Source organism: Physeter macrocephalus, unplaced genomic scaffold (genome assembly GCF_002837175.3).
Source record: "Physeter macrocephalus isolate SW-GA unplaced genomic scaffold, ASM283717v5 random_307, whole genome shotgun sequence".
In the NCBI taxonomy this organism is placed as follows: domain Eukaryota; kingdom Metazoa; phylum Chordata; class Mammalia; order Artiodactyla; family Physeteridae; genus Physeter; species Physeter macrocephalus.
Window position 1 is genome coordinate 30,282 of NW_021145625.1, and position 14,540 is coordinate 44,821.

General features: G+C 51.8%; 1 long non-coding RNA gene across 1 annotated transcript in view; it reads right to left on the reverse strand.

The window, feature by feature from the left end:
• LOC114485025 (uncharacterized) overlaps positions 1–4,708 on the reverse strand; it is a 12,658-nt gene extending 7,950 nt beyond the window's left edge. Inside the window, exon 1 of the long non-coding RNA XR_003678463.2 lies at positions 4,607–4,708. This is a non-coding gene — a long non-coding RNA (uncharacterized lncRNA). The remainder of the gene's footprint in view (positions 1–4,606) is intronic.
• Positions 4,709–14,540: the final 9,832 nt, after the last annotated feature.

A 14,540-nucleotide genomic window follows, 5' to 3' on the forward strand; every position in this document is an offset into this window, starting at 1 on the left:
AATTAATTAATTAATTTAAAAAAAAAAAAGAAACTACCCAGAAAACTTAAAGATTTTCAAGGGAGGGGGTGATCCGCAGAGCACAATGTCCCTGGCAGAAGAGGTCGGGCAGCGTTCCTTTGCTGGTACCCAGATGATGCTGTGCGCTCTGACTTGAGAAAGGCTCAGGACTTCCCCTGCTCTGCCACCAGCTCTGCAGACTCCTGGTTCACCTGACACCTGAGCCAGACTGAACTTCCAACAGCTCATGCCTCCAAGCCTTTGCACATGGTGTTCCTTCCACCCAGACCCTTGCCCTCTCCCCACCCATTCTTCTGCTACACTCTGCACACACTCCCGCTGTATGTAACTGTGCTCACGCCGCTCTCCCAGCCAGGGCTCTCAGACTGTACAAGAGCTACAGCCTTCCCATTCAACAGTCTGACTCTACTCTTCCCCTGAATCCATATGGATGGGTCCCGTCCACCGTGGCCTAAGCCACCCCCAGACAGCTCTAGCCACCCGAGCCCCGGCCATCACACCTTCAGAAGCCCCGAGCTATTTGACTCGTCCACAGTCTCTCCTCAGGCACCCCAACCACTTTGCCTCCCAGATACCTGAGTCATCTTGAGTGTGGTTTTTCAATCAATGGCAAAGCAGGCTCTCAATTAACTGAAACTTATCCTCATCCCACGTCCCCTCTCCTTGGTGCATGGGCAGATAACTCAGTTTCTGGAGTGGAGAGCTCATCTGGGGGCCACTTATAACCCTACCATCATAGCAGACCCAGCCCAGCAGCTGCCACTCTCACTGTGACGACCCCGAACCAGCCCTGGAGTGTTGTCACAGGAGAATGCAAGCTCCAGGGAGGGGCTGCGCTCAGGGAGCTCACTGCTAGATCCCCATGGTGTGCTAGTAAATGTTTAACAGCTGGCTCTCCACAGGGGGGAGAACTGGGACACCCGCATGGTTTTCCAATTTCTGCGGTATACATGCTCTCACTGTGGCCACTTTGAAGCTACAAGGTGAGACCGCTGAACAGGGTTGGGAAGAGATGGGCAGGAGCACACCCATATGCACATTACATCCCCGACTTACAAAGGTTCAACTCACAATTTTTCAACTTTATGATGGTGTGAAAGCGATACGCAGTGGGAACTGTACTTGGAATTTTGAATTTGGATCTTTTCCCGGGCTGGTGACATGCGGTACGACACTCTCGTGATGCAGGGCAGGGCAGCGGGCTGCAGCTCCCAGCCAGCCGTGCAGTCACCAGGGGAAACAGCCGATACGCTTACCACCATTGTGCACCCACACAGCCCGTTCTGTGTCTTACTTTCAGTACAGTGTTCAATAAATTGCATGAGACAGTCAATACTTTATTATAAACTAGGCTTTGTGTTAGGTGATTTTGCCCAACTGTAGGCTAATGGGAGTGTTCTGAGCACGTTCAACGTAGACGAGGCTAAGCTATGATGTTCAGTAGGTTAGGTGTATTAAACGCAGTTTCCACTTACGAGATTTTCTTCTTTTAACATTTTATTTATTTATCTATTTATTTATTGGCCGCACCTCACAGCTTGCGGGATCCTAGTTCCCCAACCAGGGATTGAACCAGGGCCCCGGCAGCGAAAGCGCCGAGTCCTAACCGCTGGACTGCCAGGGAATTCCCTCGACTTACGGTATTTTCAACTTACAATATTTTCAACTAACAATGGGCTTATCAGGACCCATCAGAATTGAAGAAGATCTGTATGTGTGTATATATATGTATATACACACACGTACACACACGTATAAAAGGATCTATATATATATACACACACACACACAAAAGATATGAATAATCACAGATACACAGGTAACTGTGAAAAACAGTGAAATAATCAGGAAGTACTGTATTCTGAGTACTTATTACCCTTGTTTTTGGTATAATTTATTTAATTGTAAATGTATATACTACAGCCAGTTTACATACAATAAATTTGCAAGTTAACAGCCAACTCGCAAAATGCCTAAAATTTAGCAATCAGATCTCATTCTTCAGTACACACTCCAGCACACCACTGCCTGGGGCCGGACACAGGCTGTGCGAGGACGGGTCACTCCTGGGAGCCCATTAGACTAGGACCCCAAAGGAAGGGGACTCAAATGCCCTCCACTGAGGCAAAGAGAGACCAAGGAACTCTTCAGGGACACATGGCAAGAAAGGAGCTGAGCTGGGGCCCAGGTGGCACAGTGGGGGAGGAAAGAGAACTCTGGCCTACTCCGCTGTTTATGAGTTTGACTGTCTTTCCTGGACTGGAGGGCAAGGACAGCAGACGAGACTCCAAAGATACTAAAGACAAGCTTGCAGAAGAAAGCAAGGACTGGGTGGTCAGGGAGACCCAGGCTTGAGTCCTTCACTGACTGTGACCTTCGGCATTCACTTAAATGCTGTGCTTCATCTTCCTCATCTGTAAAATGGGTACGAGCCCATCTTCACTGCCTAATTATCAGGGTGGTTGTAGAAACAAAAAGACAGACATGAAAGAGCAACATAAAACTAAGCTACTATTATCATACATATATATGCGGTATATGTCACCCACTTTATCTTTTTAAAACTTAGCTAAGAAGATTATATTCTTTCCACTCTGCTCCTTCCCACCGTTTAAAAGATGACATATATGCACCAGCTAGCCCAGCACCTGGCACATACCGGGTTCCATAAAGAGCTTTTAATTTACTGTTGAATTATCTGTTAATTTATTATTTATTTAAATAACAGTAGGCCTTCCTCTTAAACAAACCTAGTACCTGGGTCCCAAGAAGTCCACCAAGTTTCCCCCTCCCCAGACTCCTTCAAAGCTAACCTGTGAAACAGGACAATTTAGAAACCATTAGTTCCTGGGCATCCACATAATCAGCAACCATTTACTGAGCACCTACTGTGTGTCAGGCGCTGGTGATCAAGACAGACATGGTCCCTACTCTCGAAGGCTTATAGTCCAGTGGGAGGGGTAAACACCCACCCCGACCGCAGTGAGGGCTCTAAGAGCATCACGAACAGGAATTCTGGAGCCAGCCTGGCTGCCCAGAGAGGAGGAGATCCCTGAGTGAGAAGCGAAGAGGGGAAGGATGGGACCAGCTAAGGCAACGGCTCTCTGGTAGAAAAGGAAGGAGCAGGGTAACTCGGAAAGGAAAGTGTGATGGAGCAAAGTAAGAAAGACGCAGGCACGACCCGAGGCCTCACAAGCCAGAGGAAGAACTCCATCCCGAGAAGTTTTAACCCAGCCACAGGGAGCTCGGAGATTTCCAGACTGTGCCCTCCTTTCTAGTTTATATACCCGAGGCCTGGACACTGGGGGGCATCGTGCTGGGTGGACAGACAGAGGGATGGACGGATGCTGCAGCTCAGGGCCATTCAGGCAGGGCCTGCAGAAAAGAGCTGAGCATGTGAATAAGCCCGCACGACCTGTCCTCTCTCCCCAGCATCCGAGGAGGAACAGATGGGGCTTCAGCAGGCGGAGCATAACTTCCCCGGACTGAAGCCCTCGGGAAGGCCAAGGCCTTTGAGGCAAAGTCTTAGCTCCAGAGCCCGTGGGCAGCGTGGCCCACCCCTACCACCTCCCTGCTGTGACCCGAGGCAGGGTCCTCAGGCTCTCAAGGCTAAAGGAAGCTTCCTGACCCCCTGCCCCAGGACCCCAGCATGGAAGAGGGAGAAAGAACTCTCCCCAGACTCCCCTACATCAGGCCCGGCCTTCCTCTCAAAGACCACCCCCGGAGGCCCAGGAGGCTGGTCTTCATCTTGACAGAGCCTGTCCCGGACACACTTTTCTGTCTCCAGGAGTGTCCAGGCCTGACGGGGTTCTGTGGCCGTGGCCTTCTGGCTGACCAGGGCATCCTCTCCTCCCACACTCCCCTCCTCCAGGAGGCCGCCCCCGTCCAGTCTCTGGGCAGGGGTCCAGGGTGGGAGAGGCGGGCCCAGAGCAGAGGCGAGAAGAGCATCCCTGACTCACTTAATCCCAGGGACCCTCAGGTCAGTGCAGGGGGGAGCTGAACCACAGTGACAGCAGGACCTAAAGGCCTGGGTGAACCAAAGGGAAAGTGAAGCCCAGGGTGGGGGTGGGGGGATTTCCAAACTGTCCCTGCCAGAACCTGCTGAGGTCACACACACACACACACACACACACACACACACACACACACACATGCACAAAAGCCAGACAGGAGTCATGCAGAGGGATGGGACACCCAAGGGACACAGAGTCTCCCATGGGGGGAGGGGACACACACACGTAATACAATCGCTCCAATGTCACAGGACATACATACACACGGAGAGGAAACCCCAGCTCCGGAACCTCACCCCCAGAGACACTGAGATACACACTCGCATACACAACCGGGCACACGGAGGAGACCCGGGCTCCGGGAGAGACTCTACCCCGGAGAATCGGGGACACAAGGATCACGCACGAGCGGAGACCAGGACCACGCGGGAGACCGAGACCCTGGTCTCGGCGACACTCGCACAAGGACGCCCACGGCCCCGGAGAGACCCGGAGCCACACGGACACCCTGGCGGGGTCTCGAGGATCGCGGAGCCCCCCGCTCGACCCCGCGCCCCGCGGGCCGCACTCACCGGCTCCGGCCGCTCGGCCGCGCCTTTGTTGTCCGCGCCGCTCACAAAGGCGCCGGCGGCCGCCCCGCACCTCAGCTGCCCCGGCGGCCGCGGGCGCCCATGGCCGGGCCGGCCCAGCCCCGCGCCCCAGCCGCCCGGCCCGCCGCCGCCCGAGCCAATGGCCGCGCCGCGCGCCGCCCGCGAGGTCACGGCCCGGTCCGGGGTGCGCCCGCCGCCGCCGCCGCCGCCGCCGAGCGGCCTGGTCCAGCCGCGGCGCACAACGCGACGCGGCGCCGCCCCCGCCCGCCTGCCAGCCCGGCCCGCCGGCCTGCTCGCCGCGGCTGAAGTCACCGCTTAACCCCTGCTGGCCAGACCGCCGCGCCCGGCGACCCCCGGAAGGCCGGGAGCTCCCCCAACCGCCCCCCACCCCGCGGCCGGAGGAGGGCTTCTCTCCCGCCCGCCCACCCAGCCTCTCGCCACACGGGTGGGGAAACCGACGCCCGCAGCGGCTGGGGCAAGACCCTCCAGGTCTCACAGGGCTCCCCACTCCTTCATCCCCTCCCCCTTCCCCCCGCTTCTCCCTTGGAAAGGTCCCGGCCCGGCCCGCCCGGGCTGCTTGCTTCTCCCTTACTTATAGGAGCTTGCCCAGGGCTGCCCCAGAAGGGTGAGTGATGCCTGGGTTGGTCCCAGAGGAAAACCCAGACCTGCGATGGGCCCCCACCGAGCCCCTGCCGCAGAGAACCCTCCTGACGCCTTACATCAGCCCTGCACCCTGGTTTCCCATAATAACCTCAGGAACCATAATCCTGGCAGCTGCAGGCATTGAGGGCTTTGAACTAGCAACCACCCTGCCATGTAGCTCCATTTTCTTGATGAGGAAACGGAGGCTCAGAGCTGTAACTTGCCAAAGCCCACCCAGCAAGGAAGTGGTGGAACGGAGATCCTAGCACGCCCCTCCCTTCCAGTACCCAAAGCTGCCAAACCCTAGTTACTCCCTCTCAGAATTCCAAAGAGGGCCTCCGGATATGATGCAATTAATTACAGTTATCAGCTCATTAATTAAGATGATCCCTGTTGTTATTAAACACTGCCCTGCTACCTCCCTATATGCAAAGAAATTCACACTCAGGCTTATCAGCAATCACTCCTGGCTTGATAATAATGAGTTCTGCAGCCTCCAAAGGGCACAGGTGTATGTAGCCTGGAGTCTGTATTGGCCTGTGTTCGTTCTTTCCTACAGCCAGCAGAAACAGTTTTTCTTTTAACTACTCCCTGCTTGGCAGGCACCAGCCTCAGGGGCTAGGAATGAAACAAGGAACCAGACGGGCCCCGGCCCTGCCCCCTTGGCTCTCCTAGGCTAGGAGGAGACACGGATAACAGGCCATTACAGTGCAGCAAGACAAGCCACACCAGTCCACGCTCTCTGAAATCATCTTATTCATTGATAGGTTTGTTTGTTTATTGTCCATCTCCACACAAGAACATAAGCCCCATAGAGCTTGTCCTAAGAGTTGTTCATAAAGTCATCCTGACCTCCAAGCCTAGGGCAACCCTGGGCTCACGCTGTACAGCCAGTAAATATTTGCTGAGCACTTACTATGTTCCAGACATCATTCTAGGTACGCAAGAGACATCGGTGAACAAAACAGGCAAGGCCCCTGCCCTGCTGGATTGTCCATTCCAGGGAAGAATAAACAATGGCCGTGACAGCAGGGAGGAAAGTTTCTGGAATGCCAGGAAAGCAGCAAGAACATCTTCAGATGTCTATCCAGTGACCTCGGGGCTCATGGTATTAAGCCTTGGACCAGAATTTAGATACTCGGGTCCTGCTGGCATAGAAAAAGTACAAGTACAAGTCCCTGGACCTGCATTTGCAGCCTTTCAGACCTCTTCCAGCCCCCCTCCCTGGCTATGGTTGTTTCCCTCCTGGGCCTGAGCCCTCCTGAGTCCTCCAGTCTGGAATGCCTGCTCCCTGTTTGGTTGCACTAAGGTCTACGCTCCCTCCCAGAACAATCAGAAGGCCCAGAATCTCAAGGAAGCTGCCCCACATGGCCTGTGTTCCCCAACCACCTCTCCCTCTGAGCTCTACAGCACTTCATGCTTCGGTTAGTTGCTTCTGTTAGCGCTTTTGTTTCTGTTAGTTGATTCCGGGCATGTAATGACTCGAACTGTCTCCAGCATGTGGGCAGCGGCCATACCCCAGGCCCCCATCGTGCCCCCAGAGCCCAGCACAGGTTAGGGGCATACCAAGTGGACACCCTCAAACCCTTATCAATAGAAACTTCTGGATCCAGGGTTGCAAACTACCAGCTCATAGAACAAATAGAGCCTGCAGAAGCGTTTTGTTTGGCCCGCAGTGATATTATTATTGTTAATTAGCTACCGACATTTAACAATTGAGAGATTTCCCGTCCATTGCCAGATTGCTGGCTTCTCTTAACAAATCTGACGATCTGGTAATACCAGGGCCCCATGGCCACACTCTATAGGCCCCAAGGAGTGGTGGCCCCTTAGAAAGAGCTGTGTCCTTCCACTTGTCACCATTCCTCCCAGTCCTGTGTCATCCATTTGACCTTGAGGCCCCTCCTCTGTGAATCAGTGTTTTCATTTCATTTTCCATCTACATTCTACTTATACTGTATGAGGAAAAATAAAAAGCACATCATGAAACACATACTCGAGAATAAATGAGACTGCAGCCCTCACCTTCCAGGTCAGGCCAGGCCCCAGCCCAGCCCAATTCTCCTGCATTCTTGCTCTCTCCACCATCTTGCTCTCCTGACACGCATACACCCCTTCTCTCTCGCCTGCCCAGCCTCACATGCTAAGCTCCACAGCACGAATGAATGTACAAGGCGTTTCACTGGGTCTTTGCCTATGCTGTTCCCTCTGCCTGAAACGCCATTACTGCTGCATCCCCCAGACACTGTGGCTTTTTGATGCTCTCCACATCGATAACACCTTCTCAAGGATCTGTTCTCTAGTGCCCCAAGACTGGGCTCCTGGGCTCCCATAGCATCCTACGGTCCCCTCCTCCAAGCACCCATCCTACCGTGCTGTGTAGGGTATTTGCCCCATGTCTTCCCCCGAACCGTGAGTCCTCAGGAGCTGGGACTCTGCTATCTCATTCATGCTGGAATCCCCAGCACCTGGGACAGAGCCTGATGGAGCATAAGCACGAGACAAATATTTGCTAAATAGCTGAACAAATGGGTTTCAATAGCCGCAAAAGGAACAAAAAGGATTTCTGGGAATGTTTCCATGTCCCAGAACATTCAATTAACCAGAATTTCCCCCTCGCTGGGCATTCTGGTGGTGTGGGATCTATTGTGTAAGCATAGTCATGGATGATACCTCTGGATGGGACTGGGACTCTGTTCTCCCTGGTCTCTGCTGCTGACCTGGGAAAGAGGAAGGGAGGGAGGGAGGGCATGGTAGTATTTTCTATTTGTCAGAGAGGCTAAGTGACTTAGCCAAGGTTGCCTAGCAAGCTGGTTGCAAAGTGAGGATGGGAACCCAGGGCTTCTGCCTCTGCCTCCCAGCCTGGCCCTGCTTCTGTCGGCCCAGGCTTGTAGTAGATCAAAAAGGAAGAGGGAAGATGGGAAAGTAGACTTCCCAAGTCCAGATTCCACCCCTGCACAGGCAGTGTGAATGGAGAGTGTGCAGAAAGCAGCTAGTCCTTATTATTTCCTGTATCGTCAAGCCAATCATGAACAGGCTCTTATCTAAGAGAGGCTGGATCGCATTTTGATTATGAATGAGGACGACATAATCTGTCTTACCAAAATGAAACTCTCTTTTAGTAACACTGCTGTCCCTGTTCAGTAGGACAGGCATTTTGAAGGCAGCTGGGCTGCACTGAGCAATCTCCGCACCACCTCCCAGTTTCCTCATAACTCAAGACCTGCCATTTGTGGGGAAACACACAGCTAGAGGTGGTTTGGGGGGCTCAGGTGAAGAAGGAAACTTGATTTTCTGAGCTACCACTTTACGGGCCTTGGTGTAAGGGAGAGGACAGTCTGAGCAGCTCCTTCTCTTGGGGATGTAGTCTCAAACTTCTCCCAAAACAACCATTGGGGGTGATGGACACCCTTGTCCAGTGGGCTGGACACAGACACAGGACAGGGCTCTGCACCCCACGCTCTCCATAGGACCCTGAGAACAGCCTTCAGCCTCTCCCACTTGGTCCCAATGCCTGTAAAAGAGCAATAATCCTTTTGCCCTCTTCTATCCCATAGGATTTTGAAGGGATAGAAGACTAATATAGTCTAACAGAGATTTTTCAACATCTCACCAACAAAATTAGATAAATATGCTATTTGATACTATATTATCATAAACGATCATAAGTATTATTGATGAGAGGCAGCCTAGTATAGTGGTTGTCAAGAGTTCAAACTCCAAACACTGTTGGAGAAGGGAATACAGATATGAAAAGGGAGAAAAGTAGAATGAACCCTGTGGTGTTGGACTGGAATTGGAGATTTGGGTGTGAGCTCATAGCTCTGTCCACCAAAAGGGTCTGGGAGCAGGGACACCCAATGACAATGAACACACTTAGCAGTCAGCTCATGGTTTCTAAATACCATTCTCTGAGACTTCCCTGGTGGTCCAGTGGTTAAGACTCTGCGCTTCCACTGCAGGGGGCATGGGTTCGATCCCTGGTCGGGGAACTAAGATCCTGCATGCCACGCGGTGCGGCCAATACCGTTCTCTGTTAAAAGGAACCAGAGCTCCTTGGAGAAATGGCTGATTCCAGAGGAAGCACAAGCTGTGCCTGAAACATATTGTTGGGTCAGAAATTAATAAATTGCTCAAGAAATGATGGAAACATAGCAAAAGGACACAGAAGCCAACTCAAAGAGGCTTCCGCTAGCCAAATCAAGGGCAATCTGAGCATCAAAATAAATGATGATTATAAGGATTTACATTCCATTAAATACAATTGGAAACCAAGAGTCTATACTGATGTAAATAAGTAAATGAACAAATTGAAAGCTAGGAATGCTATTCGCAGAGTCTCAAAGTACTTCCTCACAACATACTTATTAACCACAAGAGGGGAAAGAGCAACTTTACAGTAGAGAAACTTGGCAGTTACCTTCTCACTCAAGTGGTCCGATTGGGTTACCATGACCAGCTGGGGCATATTTTGACATCATGAGTCTCCTGATGTGATTTGCTGAGAAAGACACAATATCACTTCATGATCTTCCTGCCAAAAATGCACAACTCACATAATCACAAGTAAACATCAAACAAACCCAAATTGAGGGACATTCCTCTAAATGTCTTCTAAAGTGCCAAGGTCACAAAAATCAAGGAAAGACCAAGGAACTTTTCCAGATTGAAGGAAACCAAAGAGACTCGACAACCAGATGCAGCATGTGGTCTGAACTCCATCCTTCGCCCGTAAAGGACATTATGGGGACAATCGGCAAAACTTGAATAGGGTGTGAGGATTAGGTGGTAGAAATGTATGATGTGAATTTCCTGACTTTGATGGTTGTATCATGGTTGTATAGGAGCATGTCCTTGTTTGTAGGAAACACATACTACATATCCAAAGAGAAGGGACGTCACATCAGCAGTTTCCTTTCAAATGCCTCAGAGGGAAAGTCGTATGGTACTTGTGGCTTTTCTGTAAGGTTAAAGTCATTTCTAAAGTCAGATGGCCCGCGCTAATATAGAGCAAGTTGCTTAATTCTCTGAGCCTCAGTTTCACGATCTATATAGCATAGGTGAAAGTAATAATACCTACCTTATGAGGCTGTTTAGAGGATTAAATGAGGTAATATTTGTGCACTATTTAACACAGAACTGGGCTCAGGTACATATTCCAAAATTTTGAAAAGCTACATAATTTTTCTTGTTCTTTACGCAGTTCCCTTCCCTGGGAAACAGCCAGCATATGGAGTAAGGTAGCAAATTCCAGGACCTAGGGGGTCAGGTAGGAGATGAAAATGGGAGAAGCAGGCTGAACAGGACCACTGACACTATGTCTCAAGGTTGGAGGCCTGGAAAGCACTGCCCCAGATAAAAAGGGCCGTCACCACCCAGTTCTAGAAGATGAGTCACTATGCACTATGAAGCTTTCTTATTGTTTTTCCCAAGAGAAGCTAGAAATCCAGATTTCCATATGAAATCCCCGGATTTTTTTTTTTTTTTTTTTTTTTTTTTGCGGTACGCGGGCCTCTCACTGCTGTGGCCTCTCCCGTTGCGGAGCACAGGCTCCGGACACGCAGGCTCAGCGGCCATGGCTCACGGGCCCAGCCACTCCGCGGCACGTGGGATCCTCCCGGACCGGGGCACGAACCCATGTCCCCTGCATCAGCAGGCAGACTCTCAACCACTGCGCCACCAGGGAAGTCCCCCCTGATTTTTAATATTGACAAGTATTTCAAATTTTAAATGGACCAGTAATTTGTGAGGCAAACAGGCTCCAAGTGCCAGCAGCAGGAGTTCTGAAAACTTGTCCTGAACACTTAGAAACATGGATCGCTCCTGTGGTTTGACAGAAAAAGCACCAAACCGCTGTTCACAGTTCTTCTGCCGCTCTGATAGAGCCTCTGAAGAGGCTGGACTGGACGTGCCAGGACGCGTGCACCTCCATGTGCTGTGGCAGCAGCCTATTCCCCAGTGCACTTGATTGGACAACAGGGTGACCACGTGACCAAAACTGGGCCTATCAGCTCGTCTCACCCAAGAATTTGGCATTGGAGAGCTGAGAGGCTGAGTCAGTCAAATGACCACGGACGCTGAACCTGAAAGATGGTTCAGAGCCAGAGCTGGCAATCGTGCTGCAACAAACCACAGCCGAGTTCAAGCTGAGGTTCTGGGAGATCAGAAACGCCATAGGAAAACAAAAACACCACCACCACCAACAAAAAAAGTAAAGTGGGAGAAAAAGACAGTGAGGCAGAGATCACCTAGCCCTAGCAAGAATAATAATAGCAGATTCTTCCATAACACTCTGTACCGGGCTCTGTTTAATCACTTTCATGTATTAATTCATTTAATCCTCACAGCAACCCTATAAAGTAGGTACTTTTATCACTGTTTTACAGATGAGGAAACTGAGGCACAATGATATTCTGTCCTAGCCTTGAATGTCCATCTGAGTGAACTGTTGTGTCCTTACAGAGACAACCCCCCTTCACTGCACTCACCTGAGTGGATTTCTATTCATGTGATAAAAGGAGAGTGGTGGCCACTGCCCATGGCTACCATCTTGGTGCAGGATGAGGGGGCATTCTGGGACCAATTCATGTATCCAAACATCCTGCTGTAGTCTCTCTGTATCTCCCAAAATGGAAAAGATGAAACGGAAAAGGGAAAAGTCGCAGCCTGGGCCATCAGAGGCAGCTGCAAACATGTAAAGATGCTCTGTCCATCAGCCCATGCCCACCGGCCCCGTGTGCCAGCCCAGTCTACACTAGGAAGCCAGCCTCACCTACTCCTCGGGGTAGCTGCAGCCTCCGCTGGGGATAAGCAGGCAGAGGACTTGAGGCTGTCTGCGGAGCCAAGGGGAGGTTGGGTTTCTCTGCCTGGGACCTGGCCAAGGAGCCAGAAAGGACAGAGAGACAAGGTCTTCGCTTCCTGGCATCAGGTTACTGCCCCTACCCAGGGCTCAGGGTGCCAGGCAAGCCTCCCAAGCAATGAGAGTTGCTGCTGTCAGCTGACAGCAGACAGAGTCCAAAGCCTATTCTAGAAGCTGCCGTAAGAATGAAGAGGGTATGGCACCGGCCGCTGAGGAGGGGGAACAGAAAGGGAACCCAGCAGACCCAGTGAGCCTCCAGCCTTGCCAAGCAGACCAGGCTGGGCACTGGGGGCCAGACAGAAGGTCTCCAGGAGAGAAGGTCCCAGGCCTGGGGAAAGGGAGGCACAGCGGCTCCCAGCCTGACGCTGCAGTGACACTCCAGGGAGGCCTTAGCGCCTGTCAGCAGGAGGGCCTGGCCGTGACTGCAGCCTGGCACCAGCCCCAGAAACCTTCAGCATCCCCCAGTTTCACCGCCCAGGGCTGGGAGGTTCCATAAGCTCCCTGGTCTCCCAGATGAAAGACGCTTTCTAAGAGTCATAAAACCGTCCCCACTGGAAACAATGGGCCCTTATCCCGCTGTGGCCTTCACATAAACTCCCATTAGCCATGCACCAGAAGCTGCAGGCAGGAGTTTTATAGACTGGATTTTTGGACCAGCCCCAGCGTTCATTAACACCTACTCCCTCACCCTCCGTGGAGACTGCACAAATCACTCCCCTTTACGGAGGCCCACTGTGTGCTCGGCCTCCAGAGAATCCTGCAAGGAAGGTGGTTTTGTCCAGTTTTATGAATACAGAAACAGACCCAGAGAGGTTAAGTGACTTGCCCAGGGTCACACAGTGGGAGAGTAGAGGAGCGGGGATTTAAATCCAGAATCTGCTCCTTCCCCCCTACCCTGTGGCCTCGGGTTAAGATCACCCGAGAGATTAAGCCAAATGGGTTTCCTAGGTTTTCTCCTGGAAACAGGCAACTTCTGGGACATCAAAGCCTTCACCAGGATGGTTCTGTTCACCTACACAATATGTCAGCAGAGACACAGCGGGCTGGGATTCCCAACACATCAGGGAGGGACCTGAGCCCCTACCCTCGGATGAAACGCAGAGTCCCTCACCGTATCTCACGTTCACGCTCACAAAGGCTTTTCACCCCATTCCTCCCGGAGGGCCACCAATGATAAAGCCAGCCCCCTTTACTGGGCAGTAAATCCCCCTTTACTGAGGGACATGCCAGTCCCTGTGCTCATCATGTATGACCCCATTTACTCTTGTAAGAACTCTGTAGAATGGCTGCTTTCAAGATCCCCTTTTTTTCACATGATGAACTTCGGCACGGAGAGGTAAGTAGGCCGCCTAAGGTCACACAGCAAGTAAGCAATGGATTCTAGGTCTATCTGACTCCAGCTACCACACCTCTCCAAAACATCACAATGTGGGGTTCAGCAGACACTCCATCCCCACCAGCCCAATCCCACGGTCCTGTCTCACAACTCTGCGTGTCACCCTAGATGTGTGGAAAATGACAACAGCTGTCACTTCTAAATCCTTTCACCATCTCCTGTCTACCCAACAACCCTCAAGGCTGATGTTGCAATTCTTATTTTGCGGATGAGGAAACTGAGACTCAGAAAGGGGGAATGTCTTCTTCAAGGCCCCACAGAGCTGGTAAGTAAGGGTACCAGGGTTTGCACCCACCCTTGTGGGTTCCAGAACCACTGCTTCCTACAGGTAAACCAGCATGATAGTTAAACCAGATCATCCCAATAGCGTCTTGGCGTGTGTTGGGCTGCACCCCATAGGCCTGCCAGCCCTGTATTAGCCCAGCCTCAAGACCGAAGGAAGAGCCTGGAGTCAGCAACAGAGACATTAATGGTTTAATTGATGGGGGAGCTTACATGTCTGAAACAAGGTCCTGGAGGGACACCCTTCCATGCGCGGCGGACGGTAGACAGCACATGGCTGCCGTCTTTGCTTCCAGGGTTTGGGGGAAAGAGGTTACTAGTTATAGGGGGAACTTACATCGGGATGGCTCATCGGTTACCAGGGAAACCAGCAGAGGATCATCCCCTCACTGCCCCTTTGTTAAGCTATGGCGGAGATGTTCTGATCTAAAGATTAGAACAATCACTAGCTGGGCCAGGGGGCAAGTAGGTAGACATTTACAGATTAGGCTCTATGACTAAGAGGAAAGGTCAGTCCTGGGAGTAGGGTGTAGGTGAAGCAGGGACTGGTGTGGCCGGGGATGTATGGAGAGCGAGAGAACAGCTGTCTTGGGTGGCCTGATCATACAGCATGCATTCAACTAATACTCCCCAATTAAGTGCCTAAGGTTTTCCTGGCACCTGTTGCAGGAGCTGGGGATACAGTGGTGAATAAGACTGCCATCCTCAGCCCTCATCAGCGCCTTGGGGGGCCACCA